The 26,941-nt window shown below is 39.4% G+C and overlaps 1 protein-coding gene across 2 annotated transcripts in view; it reads left to right on the top strand.

Moving 5' to 3' along the window:
• Positions 1-26,941, top strand: part of Itga1 (integrin subunit alpha 1) — a 152,988-nt gene that overhangs the window by 24,988 nt on the left and 101,059 nt on the right. The gene's annotated exons all lie outside the window — the stretch shown is intronic.

The raw sequence follows: 26,941 nt of genomic DNA, 5'->3' as shown, positions 1-26,941 counted from the left end.
TCTGTGTAGCCCTGGCTATCCTGGAACTCACTCTGTAGACCAGGCTGGCCTCGAATTCAGAAATCCACTTGCCTCTGCCTCCCCAGTGTTGGGATTAAAGGCGTGTGCCACCACCACCTGGCAAGAGGCAGATTCTTTATCAGCCTTGACCCAATATTAAGTTCAGTCAAGTGATATTGTTAATTCTTACATTAAAGGGTATATTATCTTCCTCTCCATGTAAGCACATCAGCTCTTGTGGGATGGTTAATATCTGAGTATTGTTCTGCTGCTCACTATCTTTCCTTGGATATTTTAGGCATTCCTAAGTCAGAAACAAACCACAATTTTCCTATTTTTTAGTCATGTGTAGAAATCTAGTCTGGTAATACAAATATTAAAGGAGTATCTAGAAGAGGAAGCTTCAGCGCAATCTCTAACGCAATCAGACTGGCTTTATAGAGGCTACACACTCATCCAAGAGGGAGGGTGGAAGCTGGCCCCATATTTACAGCCTGTATCTCTTTCCATTCCATAGCTTGTGTTTAGTCTCCATCCCTCACAAGGAAGGGTGTGGATGCTGAGGACACAAACCAAAAGAAAACAGCCACTTACCTCTTTAAATCAAAACTACCATTCTTGAGGTGCCTTGACAAAGCCAGGCACTGTCCTGTGTTGGGGCATTCATCATACATTGTACTGATGTCAGAACCCTGTGGCCAGACAAGTGTGTTCAGGTCCAGCTCAGGCTCCTGCTAGAGAAAGTGGTACTGAGTTATCTATGACTCCCAAGCTGAGGTCAGTCTGAATGCAGGTTTCATGCCTGCATAGAAAACAGAAATTATTCATGTGCATTAATCAAATGGTCAATATAACATTACTCCTCCTTTTATATGATTCTTCTGCATACTTGCATTAAATCTGCTTTGTCTGACCACATGATGCTCATGTTAGAACAATTGCCTGGTCCACCAGCAATACCTGTCCTATCTATAGATTGTAAATGGAGGCTCATTTTAAATACACAGAGTCAGTTTCTCTCTTACATTTTCAGCATGAGGACAGCAGGGCAAGGAATTTGACATTAGTCTGAAGCATCAGGAAGGAAGTGCAGGAAGCACAGGAAAGGCCTTGCTCCACAGTCTCAGCTTGTCTTGGGGTCAGCCAAGGCCACTTTGCATCTCTCAACTCTGCTTCTGTCCTTTGGACCTGAAGGACGCAGAAGCCAGAGAAGAGGAAGATGATTTTGAACCTCCCGACCCCCAACACACAACATGTTCTGAACCTAAATCTTGTCTTCCAATCCAGCTATCTAAATTTAAGTGCAACTTGGAGAAGACTCAGCCAGCAAACATGTCCACATTTCCTTTTGGATATCAAATGTTAACCAGGGTAGTTCACAAATATTTATCCCAAAGAACAAGGTCTACTGAAATTTTTACTCCCCTAAAATAAAATATAAAATTAAGGCACCAGCAGCATAGCTCTGAGACTAAAGTGAAGGTGTTTGTCTCCAAGCCTGACCACCTGAGTTTCATTCTTGGAACACATGTGCTTGAAGGAAAGAATTGGAAAGAATTGACTCCCCTAAATTGTCCACCCATGTTTTAGCTATGGTGAACATTCATGTACACAAACACACACACACACACACACACACACACACACACACACACACATACACACACACACAGCACATCAATCGACCAATAAATAAAAAATGTAAAATCATTAGAAATTAAGCCAATTTAACAAAGCCTGTACTAAAAATGTTTTCCTTCCACCTTCTAGAATTGCCAGATTTAGAGCCAGCATTGGAGAAACAGTGAAGACATATAATTCTAGAGAATCATTTGTTCATCTGAAATTAAAATCTATCTGGTAGATTTTTACCCAGATAGTACCCCTCCATTCACTCGTCCATCTCCTGACTTAGTTGGCCACAATTGGCATAGGCAGGAGAGACCATTGCCTAGGACAATGTTGGAAGGATAACTACACTGGTGAGTATAGTCCTGGATTACACATGGCTCTAGTTTCAGGGCCTTTCTTGAAAGAAAAGAGAAGAGACACTATTCACCCATGTTTAGAAAACTTTCAGTAATAACTATTTACTATTATTACTATTATTTACTATTTATTGCCTATTTAGCAATCTCCGGTTCTTAAAATAATGTTACTCAAAGGACATCACAGCTCTCAGGAGGCAGAGGTGGGCAGATCTCTGAGTTTGAGCATAGTATAATCTACATAGTAAGTTCCAGACCAGCCAGACCCACATAGTGATACATAATGAGACCCTGTTTTTACAAAACAAAACCAAAAAGGTACTCCAAGGAGGAACCTAAGTCCAACACTTCTCTTCTAGCATTACTTGTTGTGTTTATGGTGCTACTGAATAATATGAAGTTTTCTTACATAACAAAATTAGTAACTACAACTGGATCATGATCTTGACAAATTGAGGGTGCTTAACTGAAAATGTACCATTAATAAAAACTAAAACCCCCAGACTTCCTAAGTAGGTGGCCAACATCTAAGAAGATGGGGCTAAGGATGAAGGAAGGCTCTGAAATGAGAGTATCTGGGCTTGATGCTGCTGATAGTCTTTGGTGACTAACCTCAGTTTCTCTGTCCAGATAGTAGCACCAATGATTTCTATGTGTTAAAGCTGTGACCACTCTTGTTAATTTTCAAGGTTAGTGGCAGTAGATAAAACCTAGCCCAATAAGATCCAAGTTACAGTTTTGCAATTTATCTCATCTACCTTTCCATCCTCTGGATAGCAGTGTTATACATTTCTTAGGGCATCTGGGGAGAAAGAGTCCATAGAAATTCAGATGAGAATCTAGAACCAGTTTCTGGTCTCTCAAGACAGGGGCAATGGAAAGGAATAAGAACAGGAGGAGAAAGGGAGATCTCAATGGGCTACTATGGAAGGGAAAAGTCCCTAAGTAAGTTAACAGGACCCTGGAGTCTACCCTGAGCTCCTTCTGTCTTAGGGGAGACAGACAGGATCCATCTCCTTAACAAGACCAAGCAGACACATTGAGAACCTCCCCAGAGGTAAAATGCTTGTTGAACATCATCTAGAACCAAATGGAATTTATAGTAAGAATGCCTACTGAGGGGGACAGTAGAAGGAAAACTGCTGTGGTAAAAGCCAGGTGAGCAGTGGGTATATGGTGGCCTAGTGCCAGTGCTGCCAGTGGGGCCAGGTGGCAGAGGAGGAAGAGGAGGAAGAGGGGGGAGCAGGAAGAGGGGCAGGAGCGGGGGGAGTCACAAGAGTAAGGGCAGTGGTCCTACAAGAGGAGTGTAGATTGCTCAGGGTTATCCTGAGGAGGTGAGGTTAGTGTTTGAGGAAACATCTTAAAAGCAAGGGTTGAGAGGGGGAATGGGAGAGCAACTTAGTCTCTGAGCTTCTTTCAGCTCAGCCCTAGTATTTGCTGTGCTCCAGGGGCAGGCCTGAGGTGTGCAGAGCCTGCCACACCTTGGCAAGACACAAAAGGCCCCTTGGGATCCACCTTAACCTTACATCCTACAGAGGATGAGGGTGCTGAGCAGAAATGGACCTGTCACCCCAAGCTTGACTGCCTTACACAAAGCAGTTGTGATTTTCCTTCCCCTCCCAGGACTGCCTGGAAGTGAAGGGTTGGGTTTCTGGTAGGCACTGACTCTGAAGTCTTACGACACTGCCGGAAGATCATGGTGACTAAGCCTTGCATCTTCAGGAAGGATCAAGGAACTGCTCCCTATACGTTGATGCCTCTGTCAGGCCCCACAAATATATTTCCAAGAAAGCTCACAGGGTGGGTACTAGAAGCTGCTGGGGCAACTGGGAAAAGCAAGGAAGAACACAGCACTAGATGGAGACAGCTTCCGGGTCGGAATTCGTGGCCAACACCAGCTTCCCTTCTTACACCAGAGTTCTTCATCAGTGAAATCAGGCATTCCAGCTTTTCAGAGTTATTGTTTATAAAATACTTTGTGTGTACTATTTGATTTTTTAAAAATGAATTAGGCACAGTGAGTCTTGACTGTAATTATAGCGCTTGGGAATCTGAGGCAGGAGGGCTGCTGTTAGTCTGGGGCCAGACTGGGCTGTATTATGAATTCCAGCCCACTTGAGTTACAAAGTGAGGCCTCATCTTAAACAAACAAGTTTGCTGCTGCTGTAACCTGGGACTTCGAAGTCACCATTCAAACTGAGATAAATGTTGTTTGGGCATTTTTTGTTTACTGGTCTTTTGCTTATATATTATGGTTTTTAATTTTGTATTTTATAGTTTTGGGGTTTTTTTTGTTTTTGTGTGTGTGTGTGTTTGTGTTTCTTGTATTATTATTATGGTTTGTTTGATTTCTGTTTGTTTGTTTTCTAAAGAGAGGGAGAAGAAATGATGGAGTAGTGGTAGAGAGGATCTGGTAGGATCTGGGGAAAGGGAAACTGATCAGAATGTACTGTATGAAAAATTATTTTCCCTTAAAAAAGGCCTGTCCCAGAATAAATGCTCAACATACTTTTATCTGTTATGTTTAAAATCTCCCTAGGTCCCAATAAGTGTCCTTGAATGTAGAGTTGTCAACTCTCAAAGGAAACTAGTATGCCAGCAGGAACAAAGCTCGTATTTATGTTTTTAAATAAAGACAATTTTCCTTTGAAATGATGATAGTTAAAGATATCATAGAGTTAAATGAACACTTATAGTTAGGTGCTCCATCCATGAAGTTTGTGTTTATTTCATTAGGCCAGAGGAATCATTCCAAGCCACAGCATATGGCTCTCATGTTGCGTTCTTACATTACAATTCATAATAGTAGCAGAAATTACAATTATGAAGCAGGAACAAAATAATTCTATGGTTGGAGGTCACCACAACATGAGGACCTGTATTAAAGGGCTGCAGCTTTAGGAAGGTTGAGAAGCACTGCTCTAAGTTCATCATCGTATTTCAGGTTTTCCCCCAGAGTTCCTCAGATATTTTGCCCAGGGCACATAAGAACAATCTTTTCCAGTGAATTTCTGGGAAGCAATGTGCCTGTTCGCTCCATGTCATTTCACTTCTGCTCAAAATCAAGTGGAAAAAATATCATGTAAAAGTTTGTGTTATGTCTGGTTACAGCAGGTGGGGGTTTTCTTTGCAGCGACATTTCCAAGTGGTGTCACCCAACAGCTGGATCCCTTTACTTTGATGGAATTGGCACCCTAACAGAAAGGGAAAAAGAAGCACTTGGGGCGATAAACTTGCATCAATTTGGGCTCAGTTTAAAGCTATTTAAAACCTCTCATGGTTGATAGATTATAAAGCTTTAATGCTACCCACTAAGAAATCATATCGGAGGAATTTTATTCTGTTAAACATTTAGTCTCGTTTCAACCTACTGAGATGTTAATCTTTCTAAAACTTGTTTTTCCCATTTTTGGTCTCCTTAGTTTTCATAAAAGCCACTTGGAGTTTAATAGACTAGAATGGCAGGATACAAGGAAGGAGTGAGGTAGAACGTGCCCTGGGCTTGGTTTCAGGAAAGTCATGGCCAAAGCTGGATTTTGCTAATACCTCGGTGCTCACTGAACCATTACATAAGCCTCTTACACAAAGAGTAACATCACCTGGAAATATGGGGAAGGTTACATAATATATGCTCAGCCAATGCTAAATAAATTGTCGTGGAAACAGCTGTCACAGTTTTGTGGGGACTCCATGCTTAAGGATAGGTTACAGGAGTATTACTTCTAAAAATTAAATCCTGGCCATAGAGAAATTATCCTCCTCCCAAAGAAACTAAAATGTGTTTTTGAAATGGCAAAATTGTATAAATCTGCAGATTTATAGAATTGCATTTTGTCTGTGCCAAAGATGAACAATAATGTCTAATGAGGAAAAGTGCATTTACATAGTGACTTACTAAGTTGAAAATAGTAAGTATAGCTCTCTAAATATACTCCCTCCATTGAGGTGCAAGTATAAAACTCATATGGCAAAGTGGACTGTACCTCATGAGGACTTTTTCTAATATAGACTCATGCTCATTTGCACCAGTAGGTTTTAATTTAATTGTTGTTTATCGTGTGTGTGTGTGTGTGTGTGTGTGTGTGTGTGTGTGTGTGTGTGTGTGCTCACTACAAAACTGTTTCAAAATTGACTCAGATTCATCACAAGAAGATCCAGAACAGGATTTCCTTAGGCTGTCCATGAATATTTTGCAAGTTTCCTGGGAAGTGTATTTAGGCAGAGTTTAACCTGGAGCTCCTGAGCCACTGTGCTGCTGTAAAGGACTTCCTGCAAGAGCCAAACCGTTGGGGCATGAGCTTAGCCCTTATTACTATGTCCCCCACTCACTGTACACAATGCTCTTTAAGAAGAGATACAAAACAGTGAAATTCTTTGACTCTGGAAGAATTATGAGAACAAGAGGCTGGAGTGCACCCTGCCTTTTTGGGTCATAATAGCCTAATAAGTGAATTCAGTCTTGACCACTTTATGAAGCGTTCAGTACCAACACACACTTCAGAAGGGTTTCCAGTCTCTTACCGTCTCAAGATTTTAATGCTATACATTTTTATATTATTCTAATTTGAGAGTAGCTAAAAGTCAGACACCTGTCCCAAGGTCTACAACAGGCTCAAAGCTATTAGCTACCCCTAAAAGACCCCAGAACTTGGCTTAACACAGCAGTGGTTTATTTTGCTCATCTTTCTTGTTTCCCAGTGTGGATTGGATGACTTCACTCTCTGTTTGTTATGCCACTGCAAAACACACAACACAAGGTCGCAGGTCAATGGAAGAGGGAGGTGGAAAGACTTCTCCCAAGTGCTTCAGCCCAAGGTGGAAAAGATGCAGTCTAAGGTCTAACCATCATTCCTTTGAGGCAAAGTAGTCTGCTTAGCCCCACCAAAAATGCAAGGAAGACAGGGAAATATGAGAGGACACATAGGGTTCTCTGAAAGGCCAGAAAATATTGGAAGCATTTACCTACTATATGATGGATCTAAATATCAACCAAATGAAGAATAAAAGGAAATATTATTATCTTAGTTTTCATTGACTTGGTTTTGTGAGATGGTGCAATGGTCAAATGTCCGATGCATTCTTCGTTCTCATTTTAATGTTGTCTGTTGTGTTTTAAATACTCTGCTCCTTAGTAAACAGATGAAATACCAGTCTAAGTATATAATTCTTAGCATTTATGTCAGAAAATTGACATGCGTCATACCTTCTTTTGCATTGTTATGCTGCAGTGTTTATATAATATGTCTTTTTTTCCATTTCCACTAAATGGAAATAATGTATACTTTCAACAGCTAGCCAGCACTGGTTTATACATTTAACATATGTTGGTTGGTTAATAGATAATGGCAAGTTTATATGCAATAGCAAATATCCAGGCCTGGAGTCAGTAAAAGCCGAGTGATACTCAATAGCATAAAAAGGAGGTCTGGTTGCCTGTAGTTTGCATGTCTACACTGCCTAGGGATTTCAGTTTGGATCAATGCTTTTCATAACATGTACAACAAACAAAAAACTTGGAACTCTGCTCTGATTCTACAGACTTATATTCATCGAATGTTATGATTTCATTCCCCCATGCACCATTCCACATTAAAAAAAAGTTCCTACTGAAACGGACTCTCTTCCTTTCTAGTTCATATATCCAGAGGTGAATTATCATTTGAATCATAACTGTTAAGTGGAGAAATGGTGTCACTGAAATACGTATGTTACTATGATGCAGTATTCCCCCCAGCATCTCAATGTTCTGTTATTAAGGACCAGCACTTGAGTGTCAAGGACACTGATTGATGGGCAGAAGCCTAGACTAACATGGTGCTGTGCACAATGCTCGTTTTCCTTCTGTTAAGCTTGCATTTTGTTATCAAGTGTATGATTTATTCGAAGAACTTATTACATGGTTGGCTCCATAAGGAGTTCATTTTGCTGTCCTCATAACTCTGTAACCTCAATATGTCTTTGTCCCACTCCACTGAAGTCCTTTGTTTAGTATAGAGTTTATTTGGTCAAGACTTAGCATGCCTTGAAAATAAGACTAGTCTTTTGGTTGGCCTGTTATTGGCTTTATTTGTACCTGAGCTATAAAGGTGTATTGCCTTGGATCGACTTTTATCATAAACTCTGTTTTGTTTGTTTTGTTTTTTTTTTTTTACAAGTGACTTTCTAGAAAAAGGTAAGATTGCTACTAGAGATGAGTTTGTCACACCGTATTAGAAATGCCTGTGTATTCGTAGCTTAAGTTACATGAACTTTGGAGACTAGAAAAATGTATCAATAAGACTGATGATAGGCCTGCTTGAGCAGTTGCCACTTGGGAAGATTTCTCTTTTTATCCCCTATATGTTATACAAAGCATCCTTGTGTGTCAGGGTCCTCAAATGCTGTTCACATGCAGCATCTCATTGAAGCCGAACAGTACGAGAATCATTATTAGTGTTTCTACTTGACAGGCTTGGAAATCAAGGCTCAGTGGATAAGTGTTTCCTAAGGTATATCAGTGGCAAATTTCTGACTATAACTAGTTATTCTCTGTTTAAAAGAACAGTTTGAGTATCCCATTTATTTAAGCTACTGGAATATAGAGATAACTAAAATGAAATGGGAAATCTCCTCCAGCCAGCTCTCTCTCTTCTCCCTGGAATTGATATAGAGTCTCTTTTCAGCCTAGTTGCAGGCAGAGTTAAATCATCTCAAGTCTGGGGAGCTCCAGCCTTGATACCCTCATAGAACAGGCAGAGCCGGAGTGTACTGAGAGCTTCTCATAGGGCTTTTAGTTGGCTCTTGGCCAAGTCATCTAGCTGGATGTTAACTGAAGTCTGTCACTTGTCTCTACTTTCTCTACTCACTGTGGTTTCTACCTCTAAACAGTCTCTTGCCCAGGGGAACCATGGTCAAAAGTACAGTAGAAGACCTAGCACGACCAATCTTTCTGTCATATATGAGCTGCACTTCCACCCCAGGATGCATTATCAAGATGGCTTATCACTGTTCTCCAAGATTCACACTGTAGGAGAGTGGACAAAGAATAAGGGCAAAGAAATACTGTTCTGTTCTTGGATGGTCAATAAACTCACCATGCCATGTTACATACATTAGCACAATAGCTTAGACCTTTTGTGTTTCCTGCCATTTGGGGGTACTGACTAATTATGTCGCTTAATAAAGACTTCTCCAGCCAACTTCTCAGAGCTTCCTCATAGACACACTTGAGTTTAACATGTGCTTATAGAAAGGTTCCAAAGAATTAGGATCACCAAGTTCAGGGGTGAATAAGAACTCTCAGTGAGGCCTGACTATCTGAAGTCCTTCCAAATCTTCAATAAGCTTAAGAGGCAGATAGAAAATGTCCAAGATGGAACCTGAAGATAGAAAATGTCCAAGATGGGACCTGAAGATAGAAAATGTCCAAGATGGGACCTGAAGATAGAAAATGTCCAAGATGGGACCTGAAGTCTGAGTGGGGTATTTAGGCATTCTACAAGAGGGCGATTAGTAAGAAAACCCATTGCTGAAACCACAGATATATTTAAAATGTAGAGCTATTAAAGAAGATAACTAACTGTGTTTGGAAGTAATACAAAATTTTACTTATATGTGAGAAGACAAGTACCTTCAAATGTCCCATGAAATGCTGCATAATCCTCATCTTAAAATCGTGCCATGACTCGAGTCCAGGTACTTGCTGTCATTTAGAAGCACACACCTACAGTGGACAACACTGCTTTCTGATCTATCAGCCTTTTGCCACCTTAGAAAATGGAGGCTACTGATTCTTGAGATCTCTGGTAGCCTGAGTTTTGGTTCCCATGGTCTTGAAAAAGGCAAATCCCATAAACAATAAAATGTTTTTTTAGTTTGTCAGGGTTTAGCCTGTGGTTGGGATTTCAGCTATCCCAGCAGAGACAGAAAGAATGGTGAAATAAAAGCAGAAGAGAGGTCACTGAGAACTCTAAGGAAACACAAAAGGAAAATGCAAAAGTGCTTTTAGAACCCCCTTTTAATTTTTCTTACCTGCGCCACCAAGTAGACAAGGTTGTTTATGTGTGTGGTAATACATAAGTAGAAGTTATACACATTATCACACTTACTGACTTATGAGCACAAAAAGTATCATTAGCATGTTCTGTCCAGAGAAGGTTGGTCTCTCAGCCATGTGTAGAACTTTAATGCACACAGATTTAAGAATTCTATGTGTTTTATGTTCTCATACTTAATGGTCCATGAACTAATTGCTTCGAGCTGTAACTGTGCTTAGTTTCATGGGTTAAAAAGAAATAGTAAGTAAACATGAATATGGTAATCATTAAGCCAAGCGATCATTCAACATATAACAAATAAATTAAATGTGGAAAGTGCATTTTAATATGTACTCAGGTCTTTCAAATTTGAATTTCCATCCGTATCTGTGTTTCCACCAATTGTCTCCCATTAGTGGTAAAATAACTAAGAGGTGGCTCCCTCTTAGTGGGTTGACAAGTAACCAAGTAAAACAGTCTGTATTTTTTCCCAGTGTGAGTGGCAGGAAGTCTAAGTTACAGAATACCCAATTACGCAGTCTTATATTAGCCACCAAAGAGAAAGAACTCTACACTCTTACTACATACGTTAGGAGTAAAGAGTATAAAGGATTCTTGAAAAGAGAACATGAAGACCAAGGTATTATTTGTCACAAATGCTTGTGTATTTATATTACCTCAAAATAAGTTTAATTTTAAAGAAAACACATTTTACATACTTTAGGAGGCTAACTGAACATGTATGTGTTTTCTATGGTATAATATTTGTAAAAAGTGTCATTTTGACAGTGGCAACTCAGTAGCATTGTGAAGTTTTGTGCTCTATCAGTGACTACTTCATTCCCCCTAACAGAAACCTCATCATCCTTCTAGAATCACCCCTATCCCCTCTTCTCTTTATTGCATGGTACCCACAAATCTGCTCCCTGTTCTGATGAATATATCAACTCTAGGAATCTTGTATAAATAGAGTTACATGCACTGTATGGACTTTTGCTTCTAGAGTCCTACTGTAGTATTTTCAAGGTTTATACAACTTATTGTATGCATCAACACTTTTACATATGTGAATGCTATTATGATCTCTCTCTTTAAGACAGATATAGAAATAGATTATTTTATTATCCATTCATTAGCTGATAGGTGTTTGGGTTTCTCCAGTTCTTGGCTATTGTGAAAGGTGCTATTACCAACAATTAGTTACCAGTTTTGCTATAAGCATGTTTTCAATTCTTTGGAGTAATATACCTAGAATTAGAATGGTTTTGTTTTGTTTCTATGCTTAACTTATTGAGGGATGGCCAGATTGGTTTCCATGATGAGGACGCCATTTTCTATTCCCACCAGCCATGGATTGGGTTTCTAATTACTTCCCATATTTTCAAAATGTATATTCTGATACACTTTGTGTGGTGTGTGTGTGTGTGTGTGTGTGTGTGTGCGTGTTCTTTTGACTGTGGGTAAGTGGCATCTCATTTTGGTTCGGATGCACTTTTTTCTGATGATTAGAAATGGGAGGTATTTTTTTTTTCAAGAGCTTTTGGCTACTTGAGTTAACTTCCTGGAGAAATGCCTTTTCAAATCCCGTCTCTGCTTTCAAATTAAGTTGTTGAACCCTTGGTTGTTCAATCACTGTACTAAAAGAAAATGAACCCAAGAGGCTTTCAAGGGTTGTGTTGTTGTTGTTGTTGTTATTGTTGTTGTTTTGTAGGTGTCAGGGTAAGGGTGTGTTTATACTGTGATATTTGTATCCTTATGTATATTGCTGAATGTGTTCATTGCCCTCGGTTACTGTATTAAATCAACCAAACCACAATGGTTTAAAAGAAAAGAAATTTATTCTGTCACTATGCTGAGAACCAGAAGTCCCAAACCAAGCTGTGGCAAGAGCTGCTTAGTTTGAAAGCTCTAAAGCATAAGTCACTGCCTTGGTATTTTGTGCTAGACTCTGGGATTCCCTGATGCTCTAAGGATTGTAGATACAACACACTGATCTTGACCCTCTAGCTTTTCTGACTTTTCTCCACTGGGCACCTGTGTCTAGATGCCTCAAATATTCCTCTTCTCTCCCTTATAAAAAGGCCATTCATTGAATGTGGGGCATAATATAATCTTTCCTGAGAAACCAAAGCCTGACTTAATTATAGACACAAAGAATCTGTATCCAAATAAAGCCAAATTTACAGATAAGGGGTGAGTTGGTTGGACATATTTGGGAGAATATCAAAATTCAACCCACTGCACTGTGTATGAGTTATGTCTTTTATAAATGAAAGGTTTTAAGAAAGATAATGGGAAAACAATTTAAGAAAAAAGTAACATATCTGTTGGGATTCAATATTTAACATACCAAAGTGGTACTGGCCTCCAGGTTCTCCCAGCATCCCTCAGTCTCTACCTGTTGTAGAGCATCACTGGTGTCTCCAGCCCTTTGCTCTGAACTTTTCAGCCTAGAGACTGGGCTTCCCCCTCCCCAGAAGTTCTTCTCTATGTAATGCAGACATTTTGGTCTTCCTCTTCTTCTCTGTACCTTAGGTCAGGGCAGTGGGCATGCTACATGCTGGGAGAACCTGGAGGCTGGATCTACTTTAAGTCGTTAAATATGTACCTCAGCTGCTTGTCCGGGATCTGAATCCCAACATCCATCCTTTTGTTGATAATAAATGAATAAGGGCAATACATGACTACTTCCTTCTGACACTGGGGCATCGTTATTGGAGAGGAGGTCCGAAAAGCTGGAATGTTGGCCAGATCTGGGAAGAGCAGGCTGCTGTCCAAGCTTTGTGGAACTATCTGGGGCTAGAGACATAAGGCTGAATTGAAGCAGTTTATGAGGCAACCCGGGGAGCATGTGCGGGTAGGTAGCCACTTCGGAACTGTTCTGAATGCAGGGAACACCTAGACTGGGTAGTCTGCTGGAGCAGATACATATATGTAAAGGGCAGAAAATAAATTTAAAGAGTTTAGAGAGAAAACCTTTTTCTTGGGTATACATTTGAAACTTAGGTCCGTGGTCTTGCTAGTTGGCAGGGTAGTCCCTGGGACCAGGGAAAGGGGGGAGTGGGCCCCATGCTCAGGAATAGGCATGTGGGGAGCGAAGCAGGCTGTTCATTGACAGTACTTATCTGGAGTTCATTTGACACCATTGTGAGAGGTGGATTCAAATGGAATTCCGGAAGCTAATAAGAATCTTTTTAAGTTTACAGTACATTCAAGTCAAAGTATCAATAGCCCAGAGACCTATAAAAGAGCCGAAACCTAAGTGGTTTTTGAAAAATGTTTTTACTAATTATGATTTTAAAAATATTTTTAAATAAGATTATCAATGAGTATTTCTGTGCTTTTACTTTATGAGGAAAAATTGAGTAAGAATAGTTTCATATTCTTACATATATAGTAAAGAATGTGGTTTTTAATACTTCTAAATACAGGTGGGTTTATTTTCTTTTTCTTTCAAGGATTTTAATTCTGTATTTGTGGAGGACATTCATAGATGATTTTTCACTTTATATCTTAATCGTTTTTTTATAAATACATTTCTTTTTCTTCCTTCCTTCTTTTCTTCCTTTCTTCCTTTATTTACACTCCCCTCACAGTCCCTTCCCCTACCCACTCTCTGGCCCCCTCTGCTCTGAAGCCCCCTCTCCCCTGTCCTCATCCACTCCTCCTTTTCCTTTCAGAAAAGGAGAGGCCACCCATGGATATCAGCCAACCATGGCACATCACATTACAGTAAGACTAGGTGCCTCCCCTTGGATTGAGGCTGGACCATGCAACCCTGTAGGAGGAAAGGCTCCCAGTGGCAGGCAGCTGAGTCAGAGCCAGCTCCTATTCCCACTGTTAAGAGTCCTACAAGAAGACCAAGCTATGCATCTGTAACTAAGTGCAGAGGGCCTAGGCCAGTCCCATGTGGGCTTCCTGGTTGGTCAGTCTCTGGGAGCCCCCATCAGCCCAGGTTGGTTAATTGTTTTGTTTTTCCTGTAGTGGCCTTGATCCCATCTGGCTCTTGCAGTGCTTCATCCTCAACTGTCTGCAGAATTTTGCAAGCTCCACCTAATAATGTTGGGGTGTTTCCATCAGCAGATGGCTTTATTTAAATATTTCCAGGGTATATGTAAAATTTCTGTTCATGCCATTATCATCAGTGCTCTGTGCTTTCTGCATGCATCCTTAAATCAATAATATTGGGATTTGAGCATTTTTACCACTGTAAGCCCCGACTTCGGTCTTGTTTTCAACCAAGTATGTCCTTAATAGAGTGTTTTACTCCAACATTTCCTCTAGCCCTTTCTTATTTTAATATGACATGCAGCTTATATCCAATCCTATTAGGGTCTTGTTTCACATAATGTAAGTGAATCAATCTTTCCTTTCTGAGGATTATGATTTAGTGTATTAAGAATCGAGTTAGTAAGATGTAAAATCCCTGGTAGGATGTAGAAACTCTGAAAATCAGTTCAATATGCAAACATAGAAATTCAAGAACATGTCCAATGGCTTACTCAGAAGATGGAAATCATGGAAGTGCCTACTGAAGCTAATATGGAAGGTTCCTTTTCTTGGAAAGTGCTCTTAAGAAATAGATGACAGGATTTGTCTTACCACTTTCTCAAGTGTGACACCATAGTGAAGGATTCCAAAGACAAAAGAAACTTTCATAAATGTCAGTGTGAGGAGAGCTAGTCTGAATTTATCTTACCAGGGAGAATGACTTTCTTCCTTTCTTCCTTCACCTCTCTTTCTTTCTTTCTTTGCTTCTTTCTTCCTTTCTTTCTCTTTCTTCCTTTTTTCTTTAAAGTCCCTACTTTGAAACCACTGGACAAGTGGTTTTTAAAAATAACATATTTTTTTCCTAAGGTAATCAGGATTTATCTAGAAAGTCATTACTTGTTAGTTAATGATGAAAAGGTAAGGGAGTTCAATTTTTCTAGTTTTCACAAAGCCCCTTTATACTATTAAATCAGCAGAGAGCCAAGTATTTATGAAGTGTCCATCTGAGTTGTGTTGCTGATCTTTGATCATAACAGGGAATAGTAGGGACATTGAAGATATGAGGGTGATGGGCTACATATTTCCTCTATGAAATAGCCAGAATACAGCTGAAACACTCACTCTGGTACTTCTCTTTCTAAAACCCAAGCCAGGCTGCGAGTTTGTGTAGGTGGATTAATGGATGCCTCATTTAGCTGTGTCTTGATAAGAAAACCCTCAAGCCACGCCAAGATTATTTTTTGATAACATCAGCTCTTGCTCATTTGCATCAATTAAAAATTTATTCTTATGTGCACAGTGGAAGAATTCCATGTTAATCTAGCCTAGTGCTGAAAGCCAATAGGCTTCTCATTTAATTCCCTGCGGGATAAACTACAATAGGTCACTTTTTTCCCCCATAGCTCGGGGAATAATGTCGAATAAGGCTGGAGATCTTGTCTATTCCTGATTCTGCATTAGGTAGCACCAAACTTTTTAATGGTTACCAACAAAAGAAAACAGTCAGAAATGGTGAGACTCATAAACCTTGCCTTGGCAGTAGTCACAGTTACAGTAATCAAATGTGACCACTACATAATATTCCTTTGTTTTCAGTCTTGTCTCTGTGTTAGGTTAAAGAATGAATACTATCCATAGATCTGGACATAACTGCACTGCTAAGAAATACTACAGCCTGAGCAGAGCTGTTTATTCTGATAGAAACTGCTTAGTCCATGTTCATTGGCTTCTCATATTCTTTCTTAAGAGTTTAATTTAGTTTTCTTTTTTTCTCTCTTGTTTATTGTATTGTTTGCTTATTTAGATAAAACTGTGATTACATATATATGATATCAAAAGACAACCAAGGTTATCTTTGAAAGGAAGGTAAATGGCTTTTACTAGAGTGAGCTACTGTGGAAAACGCTCAGAATTCTCACTCCTGCTTTATAAAAGCCAACCTCCAAGTTTAACACCACTTACTTATCTAGATAGTTTTCAGGACACATTCTCTATAACTCCACAGGTTTAGAAAAGTCTCCTCATAATACATGGGATGGATTATGGGTCCCATAAAGCATACAGCAATATTTTTTTTGTGTGTAAAAAACATTCCTAGGAAATGTTCACATTTTAGATGCTTTATGTTTCTCTTAAACTACCCCGTCTGGTTTTACTACCCTGATTTTCCTAGAGAGTTTTCTGAAAGTTTATGTGATACCAACTAACAATACTTTTCCCAAGCCAATTTGTAGAGAATGAACCTTTTTTTCCCCCTCTGTGTTATCATAAAGTTATAGTTTAGAGCGGGCTAATTTGTTGCAAGTCTATTTAAAAAGAAAACATGAAGTTCTCCAAAAAAATTATGTATCTAAACTAAAATATAAAATAAGGTAAATCTCTGATTTGGCTACCTGAAACGAAGGTCTTTTAACTTAGGTTAGTTGAATTGTACCAATGAATAAAAGAAAGACAGACAGGAAAGAAGGAAGGGTGAAAAATTATGTCTTTATAATGTTGTATAAAATTGCAGGCTTAAGACAGGGAAGTGACAGGGAGAAACAACTTTTTAAAAAATGTTATTCTTGTCTTGCTTTTATTCATTCAACAGGTTTTATTAAACAGTTACTATGTCCCAATATAGCTATTAAATTTCCCTGAAACCAACAAAACTATTATTTATGAAATAACTTTTAAACAGTGTAACATAATGAAGAAGAAAATGTAACATGGAAGAAGGGCACAGGGAAGTTATAGTGACTCGTTGTCAGTCATTCCTTGCTTCTTCTGTCATTCTGTCCCACCATCCTGGGTGTTAACTCTAGTCCGATGTGGCAATTGTTCCTGACGATGGTCTTGCCTAGGCTGCCATGGTGGGTTATCAAGACCAGATAGCTTACACAGCAGAAATGTATTTCTCACTCTTCTGAAAGCTGCAAGTCCAATATCCAATGGCTCTTAGGTTGTTCTCTTTGGAGGATTCTCCTTATAGATTATAAATGTCTCTTGTCATCATATCTTCCTCTGTCTACATAGGGGACAGTGAGAGAATGGAGAAAGAAAGAATGAGCAGGAGCTCAGAGAAGCGTTTTCTCCTCCCCTTATAGGGACACCATTCCTATTGGATTAGAGAGACTCACCCTTATGACTGCCCTTGACTGTAATTACCTCTGCTCTGCTAGAGCATTGTTTACTGATGCAGTCACATTGGACATTAGGACTTCAGTGCTATGTTGATGGGATACAGTAGAGTCCAAACAGAACTCTGATTATAAAGGAGATGCTCACACTTGAGGAAGGAGGAGAGTAGACAAACAAAAGAACAAGCTGGAGGACAAAACGAGGCAAGTCTCTCAGTGGAGTCAGGTCTGCAAGGAGCTCCCAAGATGTCTCAAGCATCTCTGCTTTTTATTGGGCCATATACTATAGAGTTATACATATCAACAGGTGCCGTTTAGACACGTGCATTACAGCTGCATGAGATGTATTTTATCACTAAAAATGAGGAATAGACATCAGAGGTTATCAGACTGTGTTTGCCCAGAATTTAGTATAACATTAAGTTCTTTATAGTAGAAAGATGAAATTGCACACATAAGCTAGTTATTTGCAAATTAAAACAATACTTTTGGGATAAATGTATAAGAGCTTCATGCAAACACAGAGAAAGTATATCAGTGGCGGGAATAGAGAAGGGTGACTTTGAAATAACCTTCAAAAAATGGATGAGCATGTGTAAGCTTAAGAAAGCAGGAAAGAAATTAAGGAGGAGGACAGAACTTTTGCAAACAAGAATTCAGAGTGTTTCAGGGAACTTCAGATACTGAAAGATGCCATAACTTGTAGCACCAATTATGCTTGCAAAGCTGACTCAGAGAAGCACAGCAAAGCATGCTCTTTCTGCAGCCAGGCTCACTTCGGAATAAAAGGAAATGAGCATGAGAAGCCTAGCCTACCCATGCAATTTCTCCTTCTAGACTTCCCAGTCAACTGGAAAAGGAGACTGGGTGTAGAAATAAATCAATGTGCAGTGAATAAAACACTCTCCACATGGGAAGACATATCAGGAATGGGAACAAACATATTCCCCTAAAATTTGTGTGTGTGTGTGTGTGTGTGTGTGTGTGTGTGTGTGTGTGTGTGTGTGTTTTACTGGGATTTGAACACACATGCTAGATAAAGACCATTACCACTGGGCTCTGTCCCCAGCCCTGAAATATAAAATTTAAAGCCATGCTTTTAATCTTTGTTTCAACACTATTTACATCCTCTCCTCCCAGTTCAGAGGAAAGCTCCCACCTCGAGTTAAACTTCTTGTAAATAACAAGCACTTAGTAACTGCTGTAGAGATCCAAACATCAGAATGCTTCCATTTAAGGGAAATATCAGCTGTAGGTCTTGGAGATATTGGCTATCACATCTGCGTTCACTTGCATTTGGAGATGCTCTAGAGGGCTAATGGAAAGAATGTAAAAGATGATGGGATCAGATAGGAATAGAGTTTGGATCCAAGGACTTTCCCTGTTCATCTAATGTCTTAAATTCTAAGACATCTCGGGAGTCTTAGCAATAGTTACAGTTAAGAAAACAACATTTAGAACTATCTCCAACACCCCCCAAAAGCAAGAATCAAAAAGTTATCTCTTTTTTGTGAAAAGAAAAGCATTCCACTGTTGACCCTGTCTTCTGAAATATGTCAGAATTCCAGCCTACTGAGACTCTTCTTTTCCCAGAAAACTCAATGTCCTTTAGCACAGTTTCTGATTTATTTTCCAAATGTTCTCAGGTAGAGAAGAGATTAGATTCAGTTGGCTTACATTATTTCCTTTTGATAGTCTGGATTTGTTTGGAGTTGAGTGGAGACACCAAGCATCTTTTAAATGAACTGAATGTTTGGTAGTAAATGATATCATGGAAATGTGCTGTAACTAGTAGCTGAGAAGGGAGGAAAAATACGCAGCCGTATTAGTTTAAATGTCAGTGGATTCTTAAAAGAAATACTAGTCATCCAGAAAATAAAATAGCCTGTTGTGTGATAATAGGGAGATGCATAATGGCAGCTGTAACCTGGAGGGAAAAAGTGTGCAGGTTATGGCTGCTAGCAAATCTTAGGACAAGCAATATTTTCCTACACTTGTTGGTTTTGGTGTGAGTTGTTGTACTGGCTAGTTTTGTGTGTCAACATGACAAGGCTGGAGTTATCACAGAAGGGAGCTTCAGTTGGGGAAGTGCCTCCATGAGGTCCAGTTGTGGGGCATTTTCTCAATTAGTGATCAAGGGGGTAGGGCCCCTTGTGGGTGGTGCCATCCCTGGGCTGGAAGTCTTGGGTTCTATAAGAGAGCAGGCTGAGCAAGCCAGGAGAAGCAAGCCAGTAAGAAACATCTCTCCATGGCCTCTGCATCAGTTCCTGCTTCCTGACCTGTATGAGTTCCAGTCCTGACTTCCTCTGGTGATCAACAGCAATGTGGAAGTAAGCCAAATAAACCCTTTTCCTCCCCAACTTGTTTCTTGGTCATGATGTTGTGCAGGAATAGAAACCCTGACTAAGACAGTTGTGCTACCAGAGTTTGCATAATATTTCAAATTTTAGTTTTAGAAAGTACTTGAGGAGCTTAATAAGTGACCCTGTGAGTTAAAGCAGAAAGTAGGTAAACTGTCTTTTATCAAAAAGGACATAGTCAATCTGTATTCTCAGCCTCCTGCTTCTAAGTAATATGACAAATCAACAACAACAACAAAACAGAGAGAGGGAGGTAAAAGAAGTAACCTAACTTTGATATGCAAAATTTAACATCCCTTTTGTGTTCAAAAGGCATAATAAAATGCAAGTAGACTTCATTTTATGTCTTCATTGTTTCTTTAAAACTTTGCATACTACTTAAAACTTTGTTTTTGCCTGTTAGCTTATTGATTTATAATACCATTGTCCTTTAGAGCTCCAGCAGGCCTGAAACTCACCATCTAATCCAGACTGGCCTTGAACTTGTGATCCTCCTGCTCAGCATCTTGAGTACTGAGGTTACAGGTGTGCCACCAAGCCCGTTTCTAAATACAATTTTTAAAAGTCTAGGCTTATTCCTGATTTGGAAAAAATGCTGTAGCTGTTTCTAATCTAAACAATAACAAGCTAGTTTAGTAGTGTTTCCACATGTTGGAATTTTTCTAAGGAACAAAGTGTTATACTTTTAAACTGATATGATATAGCAACAGGAAGGACCACGTTGAAATAAAATTAGCTTTGATACTCAAATTTTAACAATCTACATAAATGCTTTAAGATACTATATTTTTAAAACCCCTCATTCTTCTCTTCCATCCTTTTATACTTCATTTTTTGTTAGGGTCAAGCATATTTTTCCTCAGTTTTAGCTCTAATCTTGAAATTGGAGAAAGAGAAAGCTACTTTTGAAGCTTCATGTGCTATTTGCACATCAGGAGACAGAATAATACCCCAACCTAGATTTTGGGTCAAATCTTAGCCACAGACCACGTGCATTCTGTCAACTGACAGACTCCCTACAGGAAGGAGCCTAAACAAAACTCTGTAGTCCCCTTACCAAGAGCTTCTTTGAAATGGATTTTATTAGTTTACATAAGATTCCTTCTCAATGAGATATATGACCCCAAAATAAATGACCAGTCCTAAGCTAATTTTTATTAAGATACACAACTAGTTTCATGGGTTAGGGAAGCATAGAAGATCATACACAAATGGTTTTGTGGGTTTAAAACTGCTGTTGGGTTTATTAAAGACAAAAGAAATCTCTCAAGCCGTACACTACTCACATCAAATACCCATGGAAGGAGTTGCAGAGAGCAGGGACTGAAGGAAGGGCAAGCCAGCCTAAATATAGCTATCTCCTAAGAGGTTCTGCCAGTACCTGACTAACACAGATGTAGAGGCTCACAGCCATCCATCGAACTGAATACAGGGTCCCCAGTGAAGGAGTTAGAGAAAGGACCAATGGAGCTGAGGGGTTTGCAGCCCCTTAGGACTAACAACAATATGACCTAAGTAGTACCCTCAGAGCTCCCAGGGTCTCAACCACCAACCAAGGACTGCACATGGAGGGGTCTGATTGTTCTGGCATCATGTGTATAGTAGAGGATTGCAAATTCGATCAGCAATAGGAGGAGAGGACCTCAGCCCTGTGAAGGTTCTGTGCCCCAGTGTAGGGGAATGCTAGGGCCAGAAAGTGGGAGAGGGCGGGGTGGCAGGCATGGGGAAGTGGGAGGCAACAGGGGTTTGTTTTTGTTGTTTTTGTTTGTTTCTTTGTTTTTTGGAGGGGAAACTGGGAATGGAGAAATTTACATGTAAATAAAGAAAATATCTAAAAAAAAAAAAAGCTAATTAATACGTTAGGAAAGCTAGTAATGGAATCTCTTCATGTCTGGTATTTTAAATTGCCAATTAAAGCTACTAGATAAGTCAGAGAAGTTATGTTCCATACTTTGCCTTCCTGACTCTCAGAAGTTCCAGTTGCACGCACCACCAACAATGACTTTTAGGGACGAGGAGACGACTGAGTTAGGATCCTAACACCCAGGTAAAAAGCCAGTTTTGTCTGCAAGGGCCTGTCACCTCAGCACAGAAAGGGCAAGTGGTGACAGAGACAGGAGCATGCAACTTGTGGACCACCAGCCTCACCAAAAAGCTTTGAATTCCAGGTTCAGTGAGAAAGCTGTCTCAAAGAAATTAGGCAGAGAGAAGGAGAACATTCAGTACACTATGATGTACACAAAGGTGTGTGATGTCACACATATCTTCATACACATGTACACTTATGCATTCATACACACAATGGAGTGGGGAAGAGAGACTGGTGTTAAGTTAATAAAGATCCATTGCAACAATTCCACCAAACAAAGTTAGAACTCTTTTTTTCAGGTTCTTACATATCTAAGAACTGTCCACATTATATTTCTGCACAATACTGAGCTACACTGATTTGTTTTGAAGTGTAATGCGCCTTTCCATAAGCAGTACTCGACTGAGCCATCTTGGAACTAATGAGTTCAACTCTCAGAATGTCCACGCAGCTGGACAACAGCCCTATCAATGCTCATGTTGCTTGCACAAATAATGAGTTGTGTTCCCACAGTGGGATATGGGTCTCCTACGGTCCTGCAGCTTTTTTATCCTGTAAAGCACATGATGCTGACAGGGGAGTGGGCCGGGTTCTGAGAGTAAGAATTTCCAAGACCAGAGTAGACACAGTCTGAAAGGAGCCGATGAAGCAAGCGATTATTTGTGGTGGGAGGATATGGGCAATGAACAGATGTCTGTAGATACTACAAAGGGAAATAAACACTGCCGAAGAGCTGACTTACATAGGAAAACTTTAAAGGGGGATTTTTTTTTTTTTAACAGTGATGTTTGGGAACACCCTGGTGAAATTGAGTATTCTGGGTAGCGCTAACACTTCTGAAAAGGAACAAGTTCTTGTATCAGGATGACCTCTCTGTTCAAAATCATTCATCTTTTCTATTTATTTTGTTCTTTTTAAAAAAATGTAGAAAACATTTATTTGTTGAAAATTATGCTTCCTTGTATCCTGCCCCTGTCCGCCCCACATACATGTACACACAGCACTTTGAAGATCAAATGCCATTTGTTAACAACTAGAGGTCATGGACTTTAGAAGCAAAGACAAAACAATTCACTTACTGCAGCAAACTGAATTCACAAAGCAGCCTCCCAGGGTGAAGCTGAAAAGCATATGAATTTCAGGGTGTTTGAGTTGGCTTTTCTGGCCTTGCTGATGGAAGGAGATATCATGCTGATATATTCCATCATTTCTAATGAAAGGCCTGGGAATGGCATTTTCTTCATATCATTATATGGAAACATTTTGCTTGTTTATAAGAAAAATGAATTAGACTTTCTTTCTTTCTTTTTTAACAGCAAGTATGGCCTTTCTGTGTTTGAAGTCATGATGTCATATCCAGACCCTTTCTTTCTGCACTCTCTGACCAAGTCTCCATCATGGTTCTGTTTGCATCATTGATTTCCCATTTCTTTGCTAGCAGATAGTTTGGATCATTTTCATAACCAAAGCTATAAAAATAATCTTTTCAACTTTTGGATCGACTACAAAGGTGTTATCCTATATTTGTTTTGGCCAGATCTTGTTATGATTTCAGTCATCTTTTTTTATTCTTTATGATAACCATGTACCTCAAAGTTAAGATCCAATTACTTAATCCATGAAGGGCAAATTAATTGAAATTTCAGAGACAGAGCTTTGATATTGTAAAGTTGTTGTATATGACAAGGCAGGAAGGAGGAGGAATTTATTCTGGAAGTCATCAATTTACTGTACAACTTTAACAATTATTACCTCTCATTTTATATGTCATCATTTCAGTCTTTAAATAATGTTAGCTATGAGTTCCTCTGTTGCTAGGTTGGAAAAACATCCATGAGAAGTTGTTAAAAGAAAGTAATGGCCTTAGAATACATCTTCTTTGACACCGTTGATTTGAAATTCACTTGCCTTGGGCTCAGAATTTGCAAGGTAGAAAGTTTTATTAGCTATTATGTATATGGATGGACATGACGTCAGATCAGCATTGCCCAGACTTCCTTTTTCAAGTAGCAAGCACACAGGCCACAGTGGCTCTTCTTAGAACTGGGAAAGTGAGGAACATGGAGTGGGACTTCCAACTGAGTCCATAGTATCTGAAGATGCCCATAATCTTCTACCTTCATTTGGATTTTTTTCTTTTTCTTTTCCAGTTCACCCCTCAAATATTCCAGAGCTCTACAGGGTTAAAAACTTTCATGGGCCAGTTGAGCATCCTTCTTAGATGGGTCATATTTTCATCCTTATTTAGTCCGACCAATTCAACACCTGGTTACAGAAAGTCCATGATTTGACCTCAGGATACCCGTATTGATATCCTAGGTCTGCTGTTAATACACTTGGCTTAGAAAACCTTTCCGAGATTCAATTTTATAACACACAAATAGAAAGTAAAAACTGCCACCCCTTCTAACCACTTACTTAATATGTTATTTCTATGGAAAAATATTTTAGAGCAAATAATCCCAGAGAGAAAGGAGGAAAGAAAGGAAGGAAGAAAAAGGCAAGGAAGAAAGAAATAAAGAAAAATGATTTAATTCACAAAAGATAACCTTGAATATCCACAACCTCATCTTCCTCCTCCTCTTTTAAGTACTATACACATAACATATGGCCGTACTTGAAAAGAGCAGACTCCTTCATTTCTTTTCTCTATAAACATGCATTTCCATGAAGTTGCTCTATAAACATGCATTTTCCAAGAAGTTTGGTCCAAGCTCTGTTGCCATGGCTATTTTCCCATACCAGTCTCTTAAGCATCCTTCTCAGCCAGTTACTGCCAAAGAGTTTCCTCCTCCAACCACTCTCTGAGGAGACAGGACTACTTGAACTAATTCTTGGTATGGAGAAGATACTTCCTTCTGAAGTTGTCCCTGGGTTACCTGTCACCAAGATTTTTCTAGTTTTAGGGAGAAAAAAAATGGACTGTGCTGGCTGCTTTCTGCAGGATTATGGAATCCTGTGAAAAGATGGGGAAGCTTTTTGGCTATTGAAAGTCACCCTCATGATACTGATGAGACTGGTACCTATAAGACTGTTGGCAAATTTAGTAGAATGAAGCAGGAGGAATAAGACATGGCACCAGGTATTAATTATTAGAGAGCAAAGTCTCAGGGGTGCATGTGAGTGAGGCTAGCGTTCCCTTTAGACATCCGAGTCTAGTCTGTGCTGCTTTGTTTCCAGTTACTTTCAATATTTTCTCTGTCTGAACTCTCAAGCTTCTCAGCCTGTTTTGTTTTATGCTTTCTGTTTGTCTGGTTTATTTTTTTTCCCTCTTCGTTGAGAATAAGTGCCATTTTTGTCTCTCTTCTAGAACATAAAGTTCCAAGAATATCTACTATAATAAAATGGACGCTGAGCTAAGTTAGGAGATGCTGCTTTTATTCTTTACCCGCTCTTTTAAATCACAAGGACAAGTTGTAAACTACTTCTTTTTAATGTTATCTCCTCTGCTACAGGCTCCTTGGTGCCTCAGAAAACATAAAAGGGACAGATTTACAATCACTCTGAGCAAATTGCCTGTAGAATTCTAAGGGCAGGAAATGGGGGGAAATGTAGCACACCCCCCCCTTAGACATTCCATGCAACACGTAGAATAAACAGACTCAAGAACACCAATCACGCTTGGTCTCATGGTGAGGAGTAGCAAAGTCACCTTTAGGAGAGAATTTGAAAAAGAAAAAAGAAAAAAAGGAGATAATGTGATGAAAACATGAATCCATCCATGGAATCAAATTGACCCTGACAGAAAAAGATGCTTTCCCGATTTTGTCTAAAACTTGATTCCTTTGAATGTCGATCAATTCTGTTACCTGCGTAGACAGGGTGTAAAAGAAGCAACGAATGTCACAGAGAGATACTTCTTACACCTTAAGAGGAATAAGATCTCATAGAGATATGATTCATGAAATCTGGGTGGAAGCTGAAATTCACAAGCCCCTGGGTGATGGCTACAGCTGGCATACAGTCTATCCTCAGTGGTAGTGTTCTGGTCCTTATATCTCTCAAATGATTGTTTTCAGTTATGGACAATCTTGACTCCACAAGATTTAGTCAGTGTCTAGAGATCATTTGGACTGCTGTAGCTCACAGAATGCCACTAGTGTATCATGGGGCTATGTATATACTTTCAGCACAGCCCCTTATGAGAAAATTGCCTGTAATGCCAAGGGTAAGAAACCACACTGTGGAGGCAATATTTTCCGTATTTCTTATGTGAAAGAAATAATCTGTTGAAATTGTTCAAAGCATTAAGCCCTGAATATAACAGGTAAGCTCATTTACTAGGGGCTTAGAGCAGAGGGTGATCACTGTTGAAAATATCTATCTAAAAGAGGACATAGGGGATGGTACCCAGCTATGCGCCATCGCCCTTGAAGAACGAAGGGGAAATGTACATAAAAGAATGCATCCTGGACATCCACTCTTACTTCCTTCATGCCAGCCAGGAAGACTGCCTCATTTCTCCCACCCATATTTGTCCTGTGTGTTTTACTCCTCACAGAGACTCTCCCAAATCCTGGGTAAAAATTTTCTTTCCACTGCCAATTCCCATCCATCTCCTCCTTGCTTTAGAACTTTAAAAAGTCTTCTTTCACTAGGATGAATGGCTACCAGCGCCTCACCAGTCACAGCTGACATCCTTCCCTCTACAGCACTTTATCTTTCAAACTACAAATGTGTTACTGCCCATCTGTGCATGAGGAATTGTGCCAGGGTTTTATAAACGATAAAAAGATGAGGAAGATGGTCCCCAGTGTAAGACTTTCATAGTCTAGGGGGAAAATCTCTGCCAGAGAATAATAACATAAATAGTATTTAATAGTTATCTTGGTAGGAAGTTTCTTTAAAAATCAATGAAGAGGTTTTAGGAACTCAAAGATCAAAAAAGACCATATAGATAAATGTACACATGAAGGGTATGGTTGTTTTCTTCTGCAAATATTTTCTCTAAATTAAGTTAGAATCCTGTGCACCAATAAACTTATTTATTGCTGTTACCGCAAATTGAAGACTGTGAGCTAGAATAAGCTGGATTTAGAATATATTCATGAAAAAGTTTAGAGTGAATAAGAGCCAGGAGATTACATATGTTAAATCTACCCAATCCATAGGAATAGAACAGAGAAGTTTCCAGAATCTGTGTGATTGAATCTAGTTTTGAGAAGCTGAGGTTAATCATTTCTGAATATATCTTAGACTGTGCTGTTTTTGTATAAGGTGGGAAATCATTAAGAAGAATTGTTAGTTACATTTAAGAGATGGCTATTGAAACTTGTAAGTATGTTTTCAAAACCAGGACCAAAAGAGGAATTTGGTATTCTCCATCTGAGCTTGTGATTTCAGAACCTTTGCACATGGTCACCCTTGTAAAACTTAAAAA

Source organism: Mastomys coucha, unplaced genomic scaffold, assembly GCF_008632895.1.
Source record: "Mastomys coucha isolate ucsf_1 unplaced genomic scaffold, UCSF_Mcou_1 pScaffold8, whole genome shotgun sequence".
Taxonomy (NCBI): domain Eukaryota; kingdom Metazoa; phylum Chordata; class Mammalia; order Rodentia; family Muridae; genus Mastomys; species Mastomys coucha.
Note: the sequence above shows the minus strand (reverse complement) of the source record. Positions and strands in the feature narration are given on the sequence as shown.